The following is a 19,625-nucleotide window of genomic DNA, read 5'->3' as shown; positions in this document are numbered from 1 at the left end:
GAAGTATTTTTCATTGCAACCTGACTTGTGCAATGATACGGCTAATATGGCAATCTTTCAGTACAGATGTAATTTGAACACGATGGTGATATGAAGGAAGAATCTTTTTAAAAAAATTTTTTTCGTGCTCATTGTCAAAAGACACAACTAGCTTTCAAATGTATAAAGCTAAAAAGAATTACACTGTCAACAGGTGTGGTCTGGAGTTTCAGTTTTGTGTACAAGTATGTTCTGACAGCACAGTTGCAATGATAGGAAAACATTCTGGAGTGAGTACCCATATTAACACCAGAATGTACATTAATGCACTTCTGCCTTCGTTGAGAAAGACTGGCTTCAAAAATAAGTCAGCTAAACTAAACATTGTACTTAGTGACGTAGTAAAGATAGTAAATTACGTAAAGGTCAATGAGTTAAATTCACGGTGACTCTGAATGAATAAGAAGGTGGCTAATCATAAACGACAGTACTGCATGTTGATGGTTGATGGTTATCGAGAGGAAAAGCTCTCTCAACGCTGTCTGCAGTGCGGAATAAACTCTTAGTGTTTTGCAAGGTAAGAAATCCGCTTGGTCCCAACTTCGTAAAGATATGAATTAGGGCCAGACTTGTTTATTTGCCTGTCCTTGCTATTTTAATGATCTTAATACTTTCATGTACGGGAGAAACAATGTTTTTCAATGGCAGATAAAATTGAAGACCTAAAACAAAAGCTAGATGCTTAAAAGAACACTTTCCACATTTACACCACGTTCCAGAATTTAACAGTTATCAGTGAAAGAGGTGATGATATTGATACTGCTAGCACATCTGCCGAAAGTTATCGCCAAATATTTTCTGAATTTGATAGAATGTTTTGAATCTATTTTCCTAGATTTATGCATAAAAAGTTCTATGGATTCATTTTTCATCAAAAGATAATTTAAAGTTAACTAATTATTTTTGGAACTGCCTACTGATGAAGACCCAAAAGTGAATTTTGAAAACACAGCACTACTTGCCTCGTTTTAGATAAAAACTGAAAATGAATAAAATAAAATAACAATAAAATAAAGGAGTCAATTCTCCAAGAAGTCATAACAGTTCTTAATGTGTATACACCTAATAACAGAGTGTCAAACTACACAAGGCAAAAACTGATAGAGCTGCAAGGAGAAACAGATGAATCCACTGTCATAATTGGGAATGTTAATATCCCTCTATCAGAAATGAAGAGATACAGCAGGAATGAAATCAGTAAGGACCCAGCTGAACTCAACACCACCGATCAACTGGATATAATGGACATCTATGGACTACTTTATCCAACAAGCTCACACAGAATGTTCGCCAAGACAGACCACATTCTCGGCCATAAAACACACTTTCACAAACTGAAAAGAATAGAAATCATACAGTGTCTGCTCTCAGACCACAATGGAATTACACTAGAAATCAATAAAAGAAAGACAACTGGAAAATGCCAGAAAGAACAATCTAATCATCAACAATCTACCTTAATTCAGCACGCTTTTGTTGAGTGTCTGCTACATGGCATGTCCCCAGGGGCAAGGACCACGGCTGTATCCTTGGTGCACTCATTCCCTGACTCTATGATCTCTATCAGTATTTATAGAGTAAATAAGTAAGGTTTTAGGAAAATACTAAAACTTACCTGGAGTTCATAATCTACTGGTGAAGAAGGGTGAGGGTAGGGTGCCTGAGACCCTGACAATGATAGCATATTCCATACGTGCTCTGAGATCTAGATATTGCTACAGGAACACTGAGGAGGCAGTCCTTATCAGTGCCTGATTTGTCACTTTTGTTTTATTGTGTTACATCCTTTGTCTGTTTCTCCTTGTATTATATCATGAGTTCCTGTGTCTAGGTTATCTTCTACATAGTGCAGTGTATGTAAACGGGAGCTTAATAAAGGATTCTTGATGAAATAATGACACCTACCATCACTTACTGAGCTCCTCCCATCTTCACAAACATTTTCTCAATTAATCCTACAATAGCCTATGAGGCAGATGTTATCTCCATTTCATAGATAAGAAGGTAGAAGCGGACTTCCCTGGCGGTCCAGTGGTTAAAACTCCACACTTCCAATGCAGAGAGTGTGGGTTCGATCCCTGGTCAGGGAACTAAGATCCCACATGCTGCGCGGTAAGTAAGTAAGTTAAGTAAGTAAATAAATAAATAAATAAAATTTTTAAAAAAAAGAAGGCAGAAGCACAAATGGGCTAACATATCCAAAATAACCAGCTAAGGTGATGACTGGCTTGTGAACCCAGATCCCACTGACCGCAAAGCCATGCTCTTAGCTAGCACTATGTTCTGGATCTGCCGTTTGTGGTATGATCGTAAGAAGATGATTTAATACATCCTATCTCCAGTTCGTCTTTGGCAAAATGGCATAACTCATTCTCGCCTATTTCATTGGGATGAGGGCAGTTGTGATGTTCAAATGTAGGCTGTAATGTATAAATAAGGTATTAAAATAATTACTTGTTTACTACATGGCAAATGCTCCTTTACCTTAGAGACTGTCATTCATCTTTGATCTTCCCGGTTCTCCACCTAGAGCCTTGAAATACAGCAGTATTTGTTAATGTTTGTTGCAGGACAAAATTACAAGTTAAGGAGAGAATGCATATTCATGAAGGATTTTGCCAGCTGCTGTTTTTTAAAGGTTAGAACTGAATTTTGTGATTGAAAAAAGTAAATTTATATTCTACCCTGGTTTAAGAAACTAGCTCTTTGATGGTGAATATGTTTCCCACTAGACTTTAAGTCGCCACATGTCACCTCGGCAGGCCTGGGGCAGACTTGGCAAAGGTGCTGCCCAGGCTCTGTGCCTACACAGCTTGGTCAAGAGGGCTAGTTAATTGCTCACTGGGCTCTGCACACAAAGGTACATTTTGCAAAGCTGCTTTTTGCACGTCGTCAGTTGGAAATGTAACTCTCAGAGTGTAAGTCATTTTACTTTGTATGTATTCAGAGTGACTGCAGAATTGCTTTAGCAGATAATTTCATGGTGAGAAGGAAAACACTTCATAGATATTCTCAACTGAAATCCTAAAAGCTGTACTGGAGGTTGTCAGCTCTCTTCTTTTGATAGCTGTGCTCCCTTTAGAAAGAAGGAAAAGGAAAAATAACCTTAAAGTTCTCCTTCCCATGAGGTGTAAGATGCCGTGCCCCCTACATTGTTTGACCTTTTCGAATTGACTCTTTTACAGCTGGCTTTATTGTCTCAAATGAGTTGGGCCGATGTGAGGTTCTATCTTTATTATTTTCACTTCCTTCTCTGTGGGCAGCATTACTAACTCCATAGGGAACCACCTTGTGCAGTCGTGGGTGTGAGGACAGGAGAATAGGGGTAGATGGCGTCCCATAAACCCATTGTTGTAAGTAGAAAACAGCTCGGAGCACAGCTGATGATGGGTCTGGAGAGTCTCCACAGGTTAAGAAATAAAATTAGTACCATATGCCCTCTTCTTAGTTTTCTAGTTCAGTGCTTCTCAAGCTATCTCTGGTAAAGAATTCATTTTTAATTTTTTCAAATATCCAATCTATCTCAGATTAATACTTGTGTCAAAATGTAATAAGTTAAATTTAGAAAAGTTAAATTTTAAAAAGATGAATAAAATACAAGCCCCAATTTTAAAATCTGATTCAGACATAAATGTATATTTCAGTAAACGTATTCAGAACAAACACCAAGAAAAAGGAAAGAATTACAGACACTGCACATTTTTAATTTGACGTGTATACAGAGGTGATTAATATAGAAAATTCCTATTACACTTGTACTTCTGTCACTCCATAATCATAATTAAACAAAGTTACAAGTGAAATAGCAGTTCTTCATACTAAATGCCTATATGCACACTTTGAATGAACAGCATGCATATATGAGCTTGCTTCTTCCTTGCTAATTGATCTAATCTAGGTGGGATTGACAACAGTGCTATTCTCAGGGGACAGATGATAGAGCCAGAAGTGATTCCATCAAGGACACAAGCCATGGTTCAGGCACTCAACGGAAGTGTGCTGAATTAGAGCAGGCTGTTGGTGACTAGACTGTCCTTTCAGAACTGTGGTTCTGGGAACTACTCATCCATGTCAGTGATCCCCAGGGCTCTACTCCCAGGTAGGGGCCAGATCTTTATGACGGCAGCAGCTAATCCTCTGAGCCATCCTCAGCTAAACCCCATTGTTCAAGAGTGGAGGCTTTCAGAAATGATTTACAATGTCTTTCTGAGTAACAATGAATCTTTATTACTGAAGAGTGGAATAAAACTGCTCCCAGGAGGAAGGAATAGGTTCTCCTCCTACGGGGTCTGGAGATGGGAAAAGAAGGCCAGCATGAACGTGTGTATGGGTTATGTAACTAGGTATTTTCTGAAGGGCATTCAAGGTCATTGAGGATCCAGCCCTGCATTTCCCTTTAGGGCGGTGGGACTGAAACTCGGCTCTCTGGATGCTCTGATCAATAAAGAACCCCAGTCTAAGGAGGTGTGAGCTCAAGGTGGAGGGAAGCCTCTCTTCTACGGTTCTGATAACGTATCTCTGGCCCTATACTGTAGTGCCCCACTCAGCAAAACAAAAAGCCTGCAGTTCACTAGACCCACAGACCTCAGAGAGCATTCAGTGGATACCTTTGTTACCCAACTACTCACGTCCTTGATTAAATTTCATTGATATGTACTGTACCTTCCCTGAGGTGAGCTCTGGTAGGAACAATCTTTTTCTTATAATAGTGCTATTTTAGTGCCCTTTACAGTTTAGTACCCTGTGTGGCTGCCCAGCTGGCTGCCTTATCATGTGGCCATGAGTTTTACCCCCCAAAGTCTATTCTCAATAGAGCAGCCAGGCTGACCTCTTAAAATCCAAGTCAGTCTTTACAACTCTTCATTTCATCAGAATGAAAGCCGAAGTCCTTATGGTGACCTTCTATCTGCCCCCCTCCCATGTCCCCAGCCTCATTCTCGCACCCTGGCATCCTTGCTATTTCCTGAAGACACTCTTCTGCCTCATGGTCTTTGCACCGGCTGTTACCCGCACAGAAGGCTCTTTACCAAAATAACCGTATTGTTAACTCCACACCCCTTTTAAGTCTTTGCTCAATGGTGCATTTTCAAAAAGGCTTCTCATGCTCGCTTCGGCATGAGGATTAGCTTCTGCTGTCATATACTAAAACCGGAACGATACAGAGAAGATTAACATGGCCCCTGCGCAAGGATGACACTCAAATTCGTGAAGCGTTCCATAGTTTTACATAGAGACGGTCATACAGAATGAAACAAATCAGAAAGAGAAAAACAAACATCGTATAATATTGTTTATTGTGGAATCTAGAAAAATGATACAGATGAACTTACTTGCAAAGCTGAAGTAGAGACATAGAGAATGAACTTGTGGATACCACGGGGGGATGGGGGGTGGGATGAACTGGGAGATTGGGATTGACGTATATATACTACTATGTATAAAATTGATAACTAATGAGGGCCTACTGTATAGCACAGGGAGCTCTGCTCGGTGCTCTGTGGTGACTTAAATGGAAGGAAATCTAAAAAGGAGGGGATACATGTATGCGTGTGACTGATTCACTTTGCTGTACAGCGGAAATTAACATTGTAAAGCAACTATACTCCAATAAAAATTTTTTTAAAAGTCATCAATAAATCCAAAGTCATCTTAAAAAAACAAAAAGGTTTCTCAAAGAGGTTGTAACATTACAACCCACTCCCAACCCTCCCTTTGGCACTTGCAATTTTCTTTACCAAACTCTATAATACCCACCCCCCAGGCCTGACAGGATTTATTGCCTTCTAACCAACACACAAAATTACTCAGTTTATCAAACACTCATGTAGCCCTTATTATTATTATAGCCCTTTAGAAAGAACTAATTTAAAACTTTGATTATATGCATTGATTATTTTCTGACTCCTTTCTCTAGCATATCAGTTCCATAAGGGCAGGAATTTTTAAAAATTTACTACTGTATTTCTGGTGCTTAGAACAGTACCTAGCAAATTATGGGTTCTTTTTTTTTTTTTTGCGGTACGTGGGCCTCTCACTGTTGTGGCCTCTCCCGTTGCGGAGCACAGGCTCCGGACGCGCAGGCTCAGCGGCCATGGCTCACGGCCCAGCCGCTCCGCGGCACGTGGGATCCTCCCGGACTGGGACATGAACCCGTGTCCATTGCATCGGCAGGTGGACTCTCAACAACTGCACCACCAGGGAAGCCCAAATCATGGGTTCTTAATAAATATTTGTTAATAAATGAATGATTCTCCCATTACTTCTTTTCACAGAACCATCCTTGAGTTTCCTTTAAACATCTCAAGCTCTGGTGTTTCTCTCCCCTTGCATGTGCCACTTCTGCTCCCTGGAATGCTTTGCCCCCCTCACCCATGCCACAAACTCCACCCATCCTTTAATTTCATTTAACTTCATCACTGCCCGTGAGAACTTTCTCTTGACCATGTACAGACATAGTCAAGAGCTCCTTTCTCAGTGTAGCCAGATCAAACCAAGGATGCTTTCCCGAAGAAACTTAGTTCTGGCAAATAAATCATCTGTGTCTGCCTGGACATTTTCTCAGAGGGTCAGGGCACAGGACTGATACCTGAGTTTCAAGCACAGGGCGGGTTGGAAAACACCAATGATAAAAAAACACTTGCCTAGAGCATATTTTATCCCTATCCATTGGATAGGAGTAAACCCGATTCTGTATTGAATAGGAGAGGAGAGAGAAGGAAGAGGAGAGACCAGCTGCTTACACCATCCATGCCATCCATGTCCTCAAAAAAGCAAATTAAAAGACATTGAAAAATAAACAACTAAGGTTAAAAAAAGAGTAGACAATGATTTCCCATGGAGAGTTTGGAAAATGGCAAGGTCAATCCAAGATAGCTGAGGTGTTCAGACCACAATCTGTCTCCAGTGACTCTACAGAAATGCAATTCCTTTTTTCTCTTGACCTCTTAGACAATCCTAAAATATTTAATGAGTGTCATTTTCCTCCTCTGGTACTCTCAGGCAGTTTGAGAGTGTCGTTTCAGAACTCCAAAAGACCAATAAAACTGCCCAGGCTTGACCAGAACTGAGATTCTTAGGAAGGGCAACACCATCAAGCTTCAATTAAGGGATGCCCTCAGGTAACCAACCCTGGTTTCAGATTTCCAGAAATAATTATTTGAATTCTCAGGCACAGTCTCTTCAAAAGCTACTAAAGAGCTTTATAAATACCTACTTATTATGGTCCCTCAATTCTATATAAATTTGACCAAGTATTTGAGAAAGCATGACTTTGCCATTAAGATACCCTGCAAACACAGACCTCTCCAAACACAGGCCAACTATTTGCTTTGTGTCTTATCCAAGGAAAAACTGTTGCCAACTGCTAATTGATTATTTTATTCGGCTTAAGTTCAAGTGTATGAATATATAGGGTCTTGGATAACTCAAGGCTGCATAGGGTTAGAAGACAAGTCCTTTTCTTTATCCTCATCCATCATCCACCTGCATTTATTTTCAGAAAGTATATTCCCATTTTTGAGTTTCCAGAAATAAATTTTTTTCTAGGCATAATTTCTTTGAAAGCTTTCGTGAGCTTTGTAAATTACCAACCTCCCAAGGAGGGTTTAAATCAGCTTAAAACAGAACGGAGAGAGGAAGTTGAGTTTGGTCTCAGCCAGGCTACCAGGTACTTTCTATCACATATAATGCAGGAAGCTGCAGAGAGCTCTGAACCGATGCCTGAGTGTGCTGGCTGGGCCGAGGCTCAGGGCCTGACATGCACAAGCAGACAAAGTCTGACAGCTGAGATGCCCATACTTCCTCTATAGTATCCTGGACAAGGGTCATCGAGAGGCAATATTTCCCCTCTTAGAGAGCTTCCGACTCTGCTTCTTCTGTTCCCGACTACCTCAAGTGTTGGAAAAACTTCCCCCCCGGTTCTTCTCCATTGGACAAAACTGTACCTTCTGGGGATATGCGGTTTGAATCCATTCTTTCTTTTACATGAAATCCCTCAGATATGCAGTGCAGCGCTGTCTAACAGAACTTTCTGCAGAGATGGAAATCTGTGTGTTGTCCAATATGATAACTACTTGCCACATGTGGCTACTGAGCCCTTGAAATGTGCAGGTGTAACTGAAGAACTAATTTTTAAATTTCTATTTAATTTTAATTACTTTAAATAGCCACGTGTGGTTCACAGCTATCATACTGAACAGTGAGAACTGAGACATTTTTCATGAATCTCTTTACCAAAAATCTTCCCTTTTCCGGGTAAATAGCCCTTGTTTCTTCAACATTTTCTCAACCAAAATGCCTTCCAGAACCTTCTCCCTGTAGTCAGCCCTCTCTGGATATGTCCTGATTTGCCAAATTCCTACAATGTACTAAAGCAGAGAACTCCTGGTGAGGTTGGCCCTTTATCTGATTCTGCTCAGATGTTTGAAAATCCTCTCCTTGAAACCTACCTAGCCAGCACATTTTTGGCATATACTCAGCCCTCAATAACTATTGAGGGCTGAGTATATGAGCCCTCAATAACTAGCCTTCTTGAAAGAAAGTAACTGTTATCTGGGGGCAGAATTAAATCTCCAGGTAAGCACCTCCCTTCAGAGATCACAAGTGACGCTCATAGTGAGAGAAAGTTAAATTCTCTATCCTTGGCTTCTCACTGAGCCCTGGAGGGCACTCAGAAGGGGTTGCAGATATCATTCTATATACTGAAATGTCTTATATATTATACAGCACATCGAATATCAGAAAATTACGATTGCAATACTCTTTAGACAAATCATTAAACGGGCGTTGCATTTCTACAAAAAAAGATACGTATAAATTGAATTTGAGAAACAAATCATTTCAGAGATTCTTTATCACCTTTGTGAATTGTTCTGCAAAGAGCCAGCAGATCCCTAAACATCTTAGCTTTGCGTTTCTCTTCTCCTTCCTCTAGATTGTATACATGATCCATACACAGTCCCCAGAAAGCATTAAGAGAGGGCTGTTTTCAGGAATTGGGGTAAATACACTTACTCGCAAAGACCTTTCTCAAAGTGAATAATCACCCTTAATAGAGCTGAGAATTACTGAATCTATTGTGTTTATGAATCAGATTTCTAAAGTGGGGCACAGGGCTTCCCGGGTGGCGCAGTGGTTGAGAGTCCGCCTGCCAATGCAGGGGACACGGGTTTGTGCCCCGGTCCCGGAGGATCCCACATGCCGCGGAGCGGCTGGGCCCGTGAGCCATGGCCGCTGAGCCTGCGCGTCCGGAGCCTGTGCTCTGCGACGGGAGAGGCCACAACAGTGAGAGGCCCGCGTACCGCAAAAAAAAAAAAAAAAAAAAAGTGGGTCACAACCTCAGCATTACCTTACTGGACAGAAAGAATTCATTACATAGCCACCTAACAGGGCTGACAGGGAGCCCCTCACCCCAGCCCTTGGAGGGCTTCTGAACATGAGCGGTAAAGCTTTCTGAAAACAGATGGGGAGAATGGGGCTAAGACAGAAGAGAGAACTAGGCTGATCATCTTCAACAAAGTGCCTAAAAACTCTTACTCATAGAATGCCTTTCATTTCTTCCAATAAGTAATCCTTTACCAAATTTTATGTATGCAAATCCTTTCTCTGTGGCTCAAGAAAAAAATAACTACTCTTTCACATGTCGGCACAAACAAACTGAGGTCTCTTTGATCTCTCTTAAGCCTCTTAGTAATCCTGAAAAATCTTTAGGCACAGAGTTCAGCCTCTTTTTCTGTAAGGCCAAGTATTAATTTTAACACATTCGGTAAAAGCACAAAGGCCATTAAATATACCCACATGCGCCAGAGCTCGTGAGGTATAATTAAATTTTAACAAGAACAATAAACTGCGAGAATTCAAGGGAAATGTTACTTTCTTAACACTTATCCTTGCAATAAAGGATTTTTTTTTCCAGTTATTTTTTTTTATTGGAGTATAATTGCTTTACAATGGTGTGTTAGTTTCTGCTTTATAAAAAAGTGAATCAGTTATACATATACATATGTTCCCATATCTCTTCCCTCTTGCATCTCCCTCCCTCCCACCCTCCCTATCCCATCCCTCCAGGCTGTCACAAAGCACTGAGCTGATCTCCCTGTGCTATGCGGTTGCTTCCCACTAGCTATCTACCTTACGTTTGGTAGCGTGTATATGTCCATGCCTCTCTCTCGCTTTGTCACAGCTTACCCTTCCCCCTCTCCATATCCTCAAGTCCGTTCTCTAGTAGGTCTGTGTCTTTATTCCTGTCTTACTTCTAGGTTCTTCATGACATTTTTTTTCTTAAATTCCATATATATGTGTTAGCATATGGTATTTGTATTTCTCTTTCTGACTTACTTCACTATGTATGACAGACTCTAGGTCTATCCACCTCATTACAAATAGCTCAATTTCATTTCTTTTTATGGCTGAGTAATATTCCATTGTATATATGTGCCACATCTTCTTTATCCATTCATCCGATGATGGACACTTAGGTTGTTTCTATCTCTGGGCTATTGTAAATAGAGTTGCAATGAACATTTTGGTACATGACTCTTTTTGAATTATGGTTTTCTCAGGGTATATGCCCAGTAGTGGGATAAGTCTTTTACCTAAATGATGATTATCTCTGGGTTAAGGTCTTGGAAGGCATCTACTGCAAGGTGCAAGGCATCTACTGCAAGGCATCTACTGCAAGGTCTTCCAGTCAGTGCTGGAGAAGGGTATATGAGAACCTGGGAGGAAGACAGAAGAGAAGCCAAATCCTCCTCTTGTTGGAAGATACCAGGGTCCAAAAGTGATGGAACATAAAAACAAAACCACTGAGTGCCTGTGAAAAGCTCGTGTAATAATAGTTTGAAACTTAAGAGAACTAGATCAAAGTGAATAGTTAGGAGGGAAAATGTGGATGGTCTTGATTAGTGCTTTTCACAGCCCCTTTATTTAGGAGTGGGGAAGGGGTGGAAAAGGCAGCTAGCTGTACAAGGCTGTGGGCCCCCCAAACTGGCCCTGACTTCAGCAAGAACAGCTCCTTGTAAAAATCTGATTTCTCTATTTGGTTTCCGTGGAGGCTTTCATATTTTAAAAGATAAAGAAATTTTGCAAGCCCCTTAGCTAAATGTCCATCCCCCATACAACTTACAGGGAGGAGAGCAGGGTTTCACTTACAGTGTAGAGGGTAGGTTCGTACTCAGGGACACAGGTAATAGAACCGAACGATGCTATTCCCTTTTTTTTTTTTTTTTTTTTGCTATTCTCATCTTTAATTACTTGTGTTGAAGTCTAATTCATTTTTAAGAGATGGCACAGAAGTTGTGTAAACGTTACTAAGAGTAAACATTAAGCCTGCCAGGAAATTACCTTAAATCCCAGAAGAACGCTAATGCATTTTGCCAGAGTCCAAGTCATAGGCAATTCTCATCTGTCAGCGCCATTCAATTTACTGTAGAGCAAAAGAGTTCTACCCCCTCATCCTTCCTTTCCAACAGTCCCTTTAGTCCTTTTCAAAAAGGACCCTAGACTATGGCCATACTAAACTGATCTCCATTATGAACTTGTAAAACATGTACCAGACACAGTACTTGTACAGTGAAAATGAAGATTAAAAAGATACACTGGCTGCCTTTGAGGAGTTGAGGTCTAATAGGAGAGACAGGTACATGAATTGCAGTGTGGGAAGACAAAGAAAGGGATGAAGATTCAGGGGCTGAATGGACAGCCAGGCAGACAGGCTGGCTGCTGAAGGCAACAAGTGAAGCAATTAAGTGTATCCCGGGGAGGCAGAAAAAGCTTGACTCACTGCCTCTGCCTTAGGTCAGGACCCTCATCATTTCTTATCTAGACAATTATAATAGCCTCCTAAATGGGTCTCCCTGCCTCTAAGCTTAATTCATCTATTCTATCCCGCTCTCTACCTGACCTGCTTAAAATTCTTCAATGACACAGCCAACTGCAGAGCCAACACCGCTTACAATGACTTACAGCAGTCTTCATTATCAAAATCCTGCCCATCTCTCTGGCTTCTTTTCTTCTAAACTCAAGGTCACATAAAAGTTCTTGGAGGTCCCCAAAGGCTCTGTGCTCTCAAATATATCTGGGCCTTTGCACAAGGTATTTCTTCTGTCTACAACATCTTTCTTATCTCAATCTGGCTAATTCCCATTTGTTCTTGGAGACTCAATTCCCCTACAAAGCTTTTCTGGACCGTCCCTAGACTAGGACAGTGCCCCATCCTCAGTGTTCCCAGAATGCCATGTACTTAGCCCGAGTAGAACATTTTCCACACTGCTTGCATTTGTCACTGCGTTTTATCTGCTTAATCCCCCAAACTCAGATTGTGAATTCCTTAAGGACAGTAAGTTCATTATCTTTGTACCACCAAAGGTCACGTAGCACCTGGTGCATAATAGGGGTTCAGTGAATGTTTTGAGTTCAATAAAATATTGACCTAGAGGCTCATGACATAGAAGGGAAAAAAATCAGTAAAAGGAAAAGGAAAAACGTTAAATGGTTTTTTGGTCACTTCTGGTTGGGGCACCAGAATGAAGTCGCTTAACTGATCTGAAACAGGATTCTCACTTGACACTAATGATTAAGAGGGCACACGAGGTAGTGGGAAGTACAAAAGCCTTACAATCAACCACAGCTTCAGTTGAATCCTTTGCCTTAGCACTTACTGGTTGTGTGACTTGGGTAAAGTTACATAGCCCCTTGATGTCTCAGTCTCCACATCTGAAAATGGGGATAATAACAGTCCGTATGTGATAGGGTTATTGAGAGGATTAAATGAGCCTGGAAAGCACTTTGAACAGTGTCTGCCACATACTCAGCAACTGATAAACACCAGATATTGTTACTGTCATTGTTATTAGTTTGCGAGAATACTTTGTGAAGAGCTAAACAAGTTCCTATTATCTTAACGATGAAATAGCGTTTTCACAAAGTCTTTCCAAGTTTACAGTAAGGAAAGTCCCCAGAGGGCTATAAGACAGCACAGCTGTATATCAAATGTGACTTCAGTTTTAAAGTGATGTTCTACTCAAGTTCAGTTGGAAATATTCTGTGTATCTTTTAAAACTTTTTAGTTTTTTAAAACTGTCTTTTAAAGATAGACTTTAAAGAAAAATAATCTGTATTTATAGCAGAAGGAATTGACTTAGCACTCAGGCTGGATTCTATCTTCTCTGGAACAAATGAAGGATTTCTTGACTGTCTGTCTACAGGGGGATCTGGCTGGAATAAGGGAGTGGCCCCAGGATCCATGAGCAAGCTAACTAGTGCTGGGAGAGGGAGGAGTGTGTGTGTGTGTGTCTGTGTGTGTGTGTGTGTGTGTGTGTGCGTGCACGCACATGCACACGCACGTGCATACTCTAATGTTTTCTTAATGTTTTCTCCAGGAAATGTCTGATCACATATTTACTTTTCTCAGTCTATGACAGCATGGATCATAGAATAGATGTCTTTCATCCATAGCATTAGCTGAATTACAGTGCTTTTCTTCCAGTAAAGGCAAAGTACACACCTTAGATAACGGCTCTGGAGTTGTTTTTCTCTCAAAAAAGTAGCCTAGATCTGAGAAAACAAAAACATAGCAACCATTCTCCTGAACATTTCCAGGCTTTTAGAGGGTTAAATGAAAGGCAAGGAAAAGAAAATACATTGTGAGAAAAAAGAAAGATGGAGAAGAAAACAAGGGGAAAAAGCCCCATGAAAACCAGAACTGGCTGGGGCAACTCATGGTTTCGGTACACATGCCTGGGGCAAGGCAAGAGAGGTACTTAGCTGTGATGAGGCTCTCCTCTGCACCCAGTTAGGAAAGGTGTGATGGAAATGGTAACATCACACCAGGTGGGCCTGGATGAGACTTCTGGAAGCACCTGCTTCTAGAATTTTGCAAACAGGGCTTGCAAAAGCAAGTCTTAAGTCTTCTCCAGGGACTAGGAAAGTTAAAGTCTGTTTTCAAAGGATGGTCTAAAGGCAAGGGGATGGTCTGAGTCAAAGTATTCAAAGTGTTCTGAGGGGGTATCATTTTGGACACAAAGGAATATCTCCTAAACTACAGCTGCCTCCCTGCTACTGTTGAAATAACAAAACTCAAACAAGTCACAAGATCATCCAAACCATCAGGAGGAAGGATGCCATGGTTTACACCACTAGTAAGCATGCTTCTAACGAGGTCAGACTCGAGATTTGGAATCTTATATTGGCCTGTTACCTTTCTCCCCTTAAATGGGCACCAGGCCAGCTGTCCTACAATGTGGGCCAGTAAACAGAAAGGTGGTCAAGCAAAACAGAGCCTTAGCATCTGCAAAAATCTGTCGCTGCTACTTAAAAAACGATTCAAAGCCTGAGCCCCCAAGTGGTCAGTCATTAATGGGATCACAAATGGGGCTGTTTCCTGCTTAATACCATTCAAGAATTTAAGAGAGTCATTAGCTTATACCTCACCTTCCTCCTAACTACTCTCATTTTAGTTAAATGTATTTATACCTGTCTTCTTCTAAAAGGGAGCCACAGTGGTTTGATATCATTAATACTACAACAGACCAGCCTCCAAGGCTCACTGTAAAACCCAGAGAATGTAAGCTCACAGCTAGTTCCTTCCAGCCCTAAGCCTCTGGGATCCTCTGCATTGTAAAGACAGTAAAGTCTGATTTTTAGAACATGAGTTGGGCTAGGAAAAATCATAATTAATTGAGAGATGGTGACTTTTACTACCCTATAAATCTGGATTAAATGTAGATGCTCTTAAGACTGCTTAAGAAATTTACGTTTCTCTCCACCACCCACTGTGACAACTTAACCAACCTTCTGGGACAGGAGGAAAAGGTAACTGGGCCACAAGGATCCAGATTCTTGAATCTTTGTTGGAATAATAGCGGCTAATATATCTTACACCTCAAGTCTTCCACAATCTCTTCTCTTATTTTAATACAGGGAAAACTGTCCACTAATAGACTTTTCCCCCTGTATATATCAAGAGGCTGTCTTTTTTCCTAAGAACCAATGAATCAACAGGAGCAAGTGACCCTTGGGTACTGTAACTACTACTGGAATCTAAGCACAAGTAGGGAGGGGCAGAGGGTTCAGAGGCAGGGACTTGATGTCTTTAAACCCCCATGTACACTCTGGTGGGGATTAAGAAATACATGTGGATGAAAGGGTGTGAGAAAATCCTGAAAACTTCTGAAAAACAGGTTTTAAATTGGGTACAACATGAGCTCCCTCTTTAACAAACTCCTGCAAAGAAATACCCGTTTGAGTGCCCTAATTCCACTGACAGCAGGCTGGCTGTTGACACTGACCCAACATGCACCCACACAGTAAATCTAACATACGTGCAAACTTGACTTTGTATCCACCAGCTCTGGATTTCACATTTGCTCCATTAGCCAAAAACAGCATGAGGGCAGAAGAGTACCTTGTTTTCTCCCCTACCATGACCAGGCCCATCTACAGAAAACATAGTGTCTTAATTATCTTGATAAGACACTAAATTATTCCTTGCAAATAATAATATTGTACAGCACTCCATCTTAATAAAACCCAAAACATAAAAAGTGTTGTCTAAAAAAAACTGAACTCTTCATTTATATACATGAAGAAGGTTTTTCTAGGTTGGCAGATGGACAAGGAACACAGATGGAGAGGGAATGAGCTCACAAACGGACAGGATGAAAAGTACCTATCATATACCAGACAGAAGTATGATACCTTTAATGAGGTGATGCTCCAGGGATGATGGGGGAATTCAAATTCAACTAATATTTACTGAGTGGCTATACTTCCTTTAATCATGACATTTATTAGTCATAATCACCCTTGTGTGGTGTCACTATTTTCAGATTCAGGTGACAAAATAGCTGGAGTTTAAGTAAGGCAGGCTGAAAAACGCCTCAGTGACGATGGGGTAGACAACCCTGATAGACTGCAAGAAGTCTAGGGAGTTGCTGTTTTCCAGCTGGGTACGGGTGCCCTTGCCACCCACATTCCCTCACGCATCTAGTAACAAGCCAACAAGCCAGAGTTAAGGAGAACGCAGTTTTTCCTCTAAAATGCCTTAAGTGAAACAAATACAGAATGTGCCTACAAAATATTCAAAATCATCCAACATAGACCCATCACCAGACCTGCAGAAGGTTGGGAGAGCTCTCTGCAAAGAAGTGAGAAAAACAGATGCTATTACATCGACTGTGTGGTGTACAGCTCTGCACCTTCTCAGGTTGAATTAATGAGCTTTCAAGAAACGCAGGAGTGGCATTTCTAGACCACTGGACAATTACGATGGACCATTAATGGTGCTAACAGTGCTCAGGGCTCCATGAGGCTGAGCACCCACCTTCAGCAAATGGACCCCCTGGAGCAACCTGCTGTATAATTCATTAGCAAACCAAACACTAATACGCTCACCTCTTTAGAAAATGGAAGGATCAAGCAGACCATGTGACAAACGTTTACGTTTACTCTCCCCCTAGTCTTGCCGAATGCTGATCTTCCCATTTTGTAACTCCACTCTGGTATCTGTTCTCAGCAGGTCTTTGGGTTAGAATTCTTTTGTATCCACAATAAAATCTCCCAGCACCTGACATACTGGGGATGAACTGCCCTTAAGTGGACATTATTTGGCCCCTATGTGTTCTTATATCTTGGTCCACACTAATGTAGGCCTGGGGAGGCCAAGGCTAATTAAAAATAACCAAATGGAGGACCTTCAAGATGGCAGAGGAGTAAGATTGGAGACCACCCTCCTCCCCACAAATACATCAAAAATACATCTACGTGTGGAACAACTCCTACAGAACACCTACTGAACACTGGCAGAAGACCTCAGACTTCCCAAAAGGCAAGAAACTCTCCAGGTACCTGGATAGGGAAAAAGAAAAAAGAAAAAACAGACAAAAGAATAGGGATGGGACCTGCACCTCTGGGAGGGAGCTGTGAAGGAGGAAAGGTTTCCACACACTAGGAATCCCCTTCACTGGCGGAGATGGGGGGTAGCGGGGGGGAAGCTTTGGAGCCACAGAGGAGAGCGCAGCGACGGGATGCAAAGGACAAAGCAGAGGGATTCCCACACAGAGGATCGGTGCCAACCAGCACTCACCAGCCAGAGAGGCTTGTCTGGTCACCCTCTGGGACGGGTGGGGCTGGGAGCTAAGGCTCGGGCTTCAGAGATCAGATCCCAGGGAGAGGACTGGGGTTGGCTGCGTGAACACAGCCTGATATGGACCAGTGTGCCACAGCTAGCCGGGAGGGAGACTGGGTAAAAGTCTGGACCTGCCTAAGAGGCAAGAGACCATTGTTTCCTGGTGCGCAAGGAGAGTGGATGCAGAGCACCGCCTAAACGAGCTCCAGAGACAGGCACAAGCCCCGGCTATCAAGGCGGACACCAGAGATGGGCACGAGATGCTAAGGCTGCTGCTCCTGCCACCAAGAAGCCTGTGCGTGAGCACAGGTCACTATCCACACTTCCCCTCCTGGGAGGCTGTGCAGCCTGCCACTGCCAGGGTCCCATGATCCAGGGACAACTTCCCCAGGAGAACACACGGTGCACCTCAGGCTGGTGCAATGTCACGCCGGCCTCTCGGCCACTGCAGGCTGGCCCCGCATTCCATGCCCCTCTCTCCCCCGGCCTGAGTGAGCCAGAGCCCCCGAATCAGCTGTTCCTTTGACCCCGTCCTGTCTGCACAGGGAGCAGACACCAAAGGGTGACCTACACGCAGAGGCGGGGCCAAATCCAAAGCTGAACCCCAGGAGCTGTGCAAACAAAGAAGAGAAGGGAAATTTCTCCCAGCAGCCTCAGGAGCAGCGGATTAAATCTCCACATCAACTTGATGTACCCTGCATCTGTGGAATACGTGAATAGACAACGAATCATGCCAAAATTGAGGTGGTGGACTTTGGGAGCAACTGCACACTTGGGGATTGCTGTATGTGACTGACTAGTTTCTGATTTTTATGTTTATCTTAGTACAGTTTTTAGTGCTTGTTATCATTAGTGGTTTTGTTTATTGGTTTGGTTGCTCTCTTATTTTTAAATTTTAATAATTTAAAAAAATTTTTTATTTTAATAACATTATTTTATTTTATATAGTTCTTTTTTCTTCTCCCTTTTCTTCTGAGCCATGTGGCTGACAGGGTCTTGGTGCTCCGGCTAGGTGTCAGGCCTCAGCCTCTGAGGTGGGAGAGCCGAGTTCAGGACACTGGACCACCAGAGACCTCCTAGCCCCACGTAATATCAACTGGCAAGAGCTCTCCGTCTCAATGCTAAGACCCAGCTCCACTCAACGACCAGTAAGCTCCAGTGCTGGACACACCATGCCAAACAACTAACAAGACAGGAACACAACCCCACCTAGGAGCAGAAAGGCTGCCTAAAATCATAGTAAGTTCATAGACACCCCAAAACACACCACTGGATGCAGTCCTGCCCACCAGAAAGACAAGATCCAGCCTCATCCATCGGAAAACAGGCAACAGTCCCCTCCACAAGAAAGCCTACACAACCCACTGAACGAAACTTAGCCACTGGGGTCAGACACCAAAAACAATGGGAACTACAAACATGCAGCCTGTGAAAAGGAGACCCCAAATGCAGCAAGTTAAGCAAAATGAGAAGACAGAGAAATACGCAGCAGATGAAGGATCAAAGTAAAAACCCACCAGACAAAACAAATGAAGAGGAAATAGGCAGACTACCTGAAAAAGAATTCTGAGTAAGGATAGTAGAGATGATCCAAAATCTTGTAAATAGAATGGAGAAAATACAAGAAACATTTAAAAAGGACCTAGAAGAACTAAAGTGCAAACAAACGATGATGAAAAACACAATAAATGAAATTAAAAATTCTCTAGAAGGAATCAATAGCAGAATAACTGAGGGAGAAGAACAGATAAGTGACCTGGAAGATAAAATAGTGGAAATAACTACCACAGAGCAGAATAAATAAAAAAGAATGGAAAGAATTGAGGACAGTCTCAGAGACCTCTGGGACAAACCTAAAATTCGAATTATAGGGGTCCAAGAAAAAGAAGAAAAAAAGAAAGGGACTGAGAAAATATTTGAGGAGATTATAGTTGAAAACTTCCCTAATATGGGAAAGAAAATAGTCAATCAAGTCCAGGAAGCACAGAGTCCCACAGAGCATAAAGCCAAGGAGAAACACACCAAGACACATATTAATCAAACTATCAAAAATTAAATACAAAGAAAAAATATTAAAAACAGTAAGGGAAGAGCAACAAATAACATACAAGGGGATCCCCATAAGGTTAACAGCTGATCTTTCAGCAGAAACTCTTCCAGCCAGAAGGGAGTGGCAGGACATAGTTAAAGTGATGAAAGGGAAAAACCTACAAACAAGATAACTCTACCCAGGAAGGATCTCATTCAGATTCGAAGGAGAAATTAAATCCTTTACAGACAAACAAAAGTCAAGAGATTCAGCACCACCCAACCAGCTTTACAACAAATACTAAAGGAACTTCTCTAGTCAGGAAACACAAGACAAGGAAAGACCTACAATAACAAACCCAAATCAATTAAGAAAATGGTAATAGGAACATACATATCGATAACTACCTTAAATGTAAATGGAATAAATGCTCCA

At 41.8% G+C, this 19,625-nt stretch overlaps 1 protein-coding gene and 1 non-coding gene across 3 annotated transcripts in view; one reads left to right on the top strand and one right to left on the bottom strand.

Annotated features, from left to right (window-relative positions):
* Positions 1 to 19,625, bottom strand: part of KCNH1 (potassium voltage-gated channel subfamily H member 1) — a 416,350-nt gene that overhangs the window by 143,099 nt on the left and 253,626 nt on the right. The window lies entirely within an intron of this gene.
* Positions 5,160 to 5,264, top strand: LOC136140433 (U6 spliceosomal RNA). The gene has a single exon (XR_010657612.1). It is a non-coding gene; the product is annotated as a U6 spliceosomal RNA (small nuclear RNA).

The sequence above is a fragment of the Phocoena phocoena genome, chromosome 1, assembly GCF_963924675.1.
Source record: "Phocoena phocoena chromosome 1, mPhoPho1.1, whole genome shotgun sequence".
NCBI classification, from domain to species: Eukaryota; Metazoa; Chordata; class Mammalia; order Artiodactyla; family Phocoenidae; genus Phocoena; species Phocoena phocoena.
This window is presented reverse-complemented; position numbering and strand designations above follow the sequence as displayed.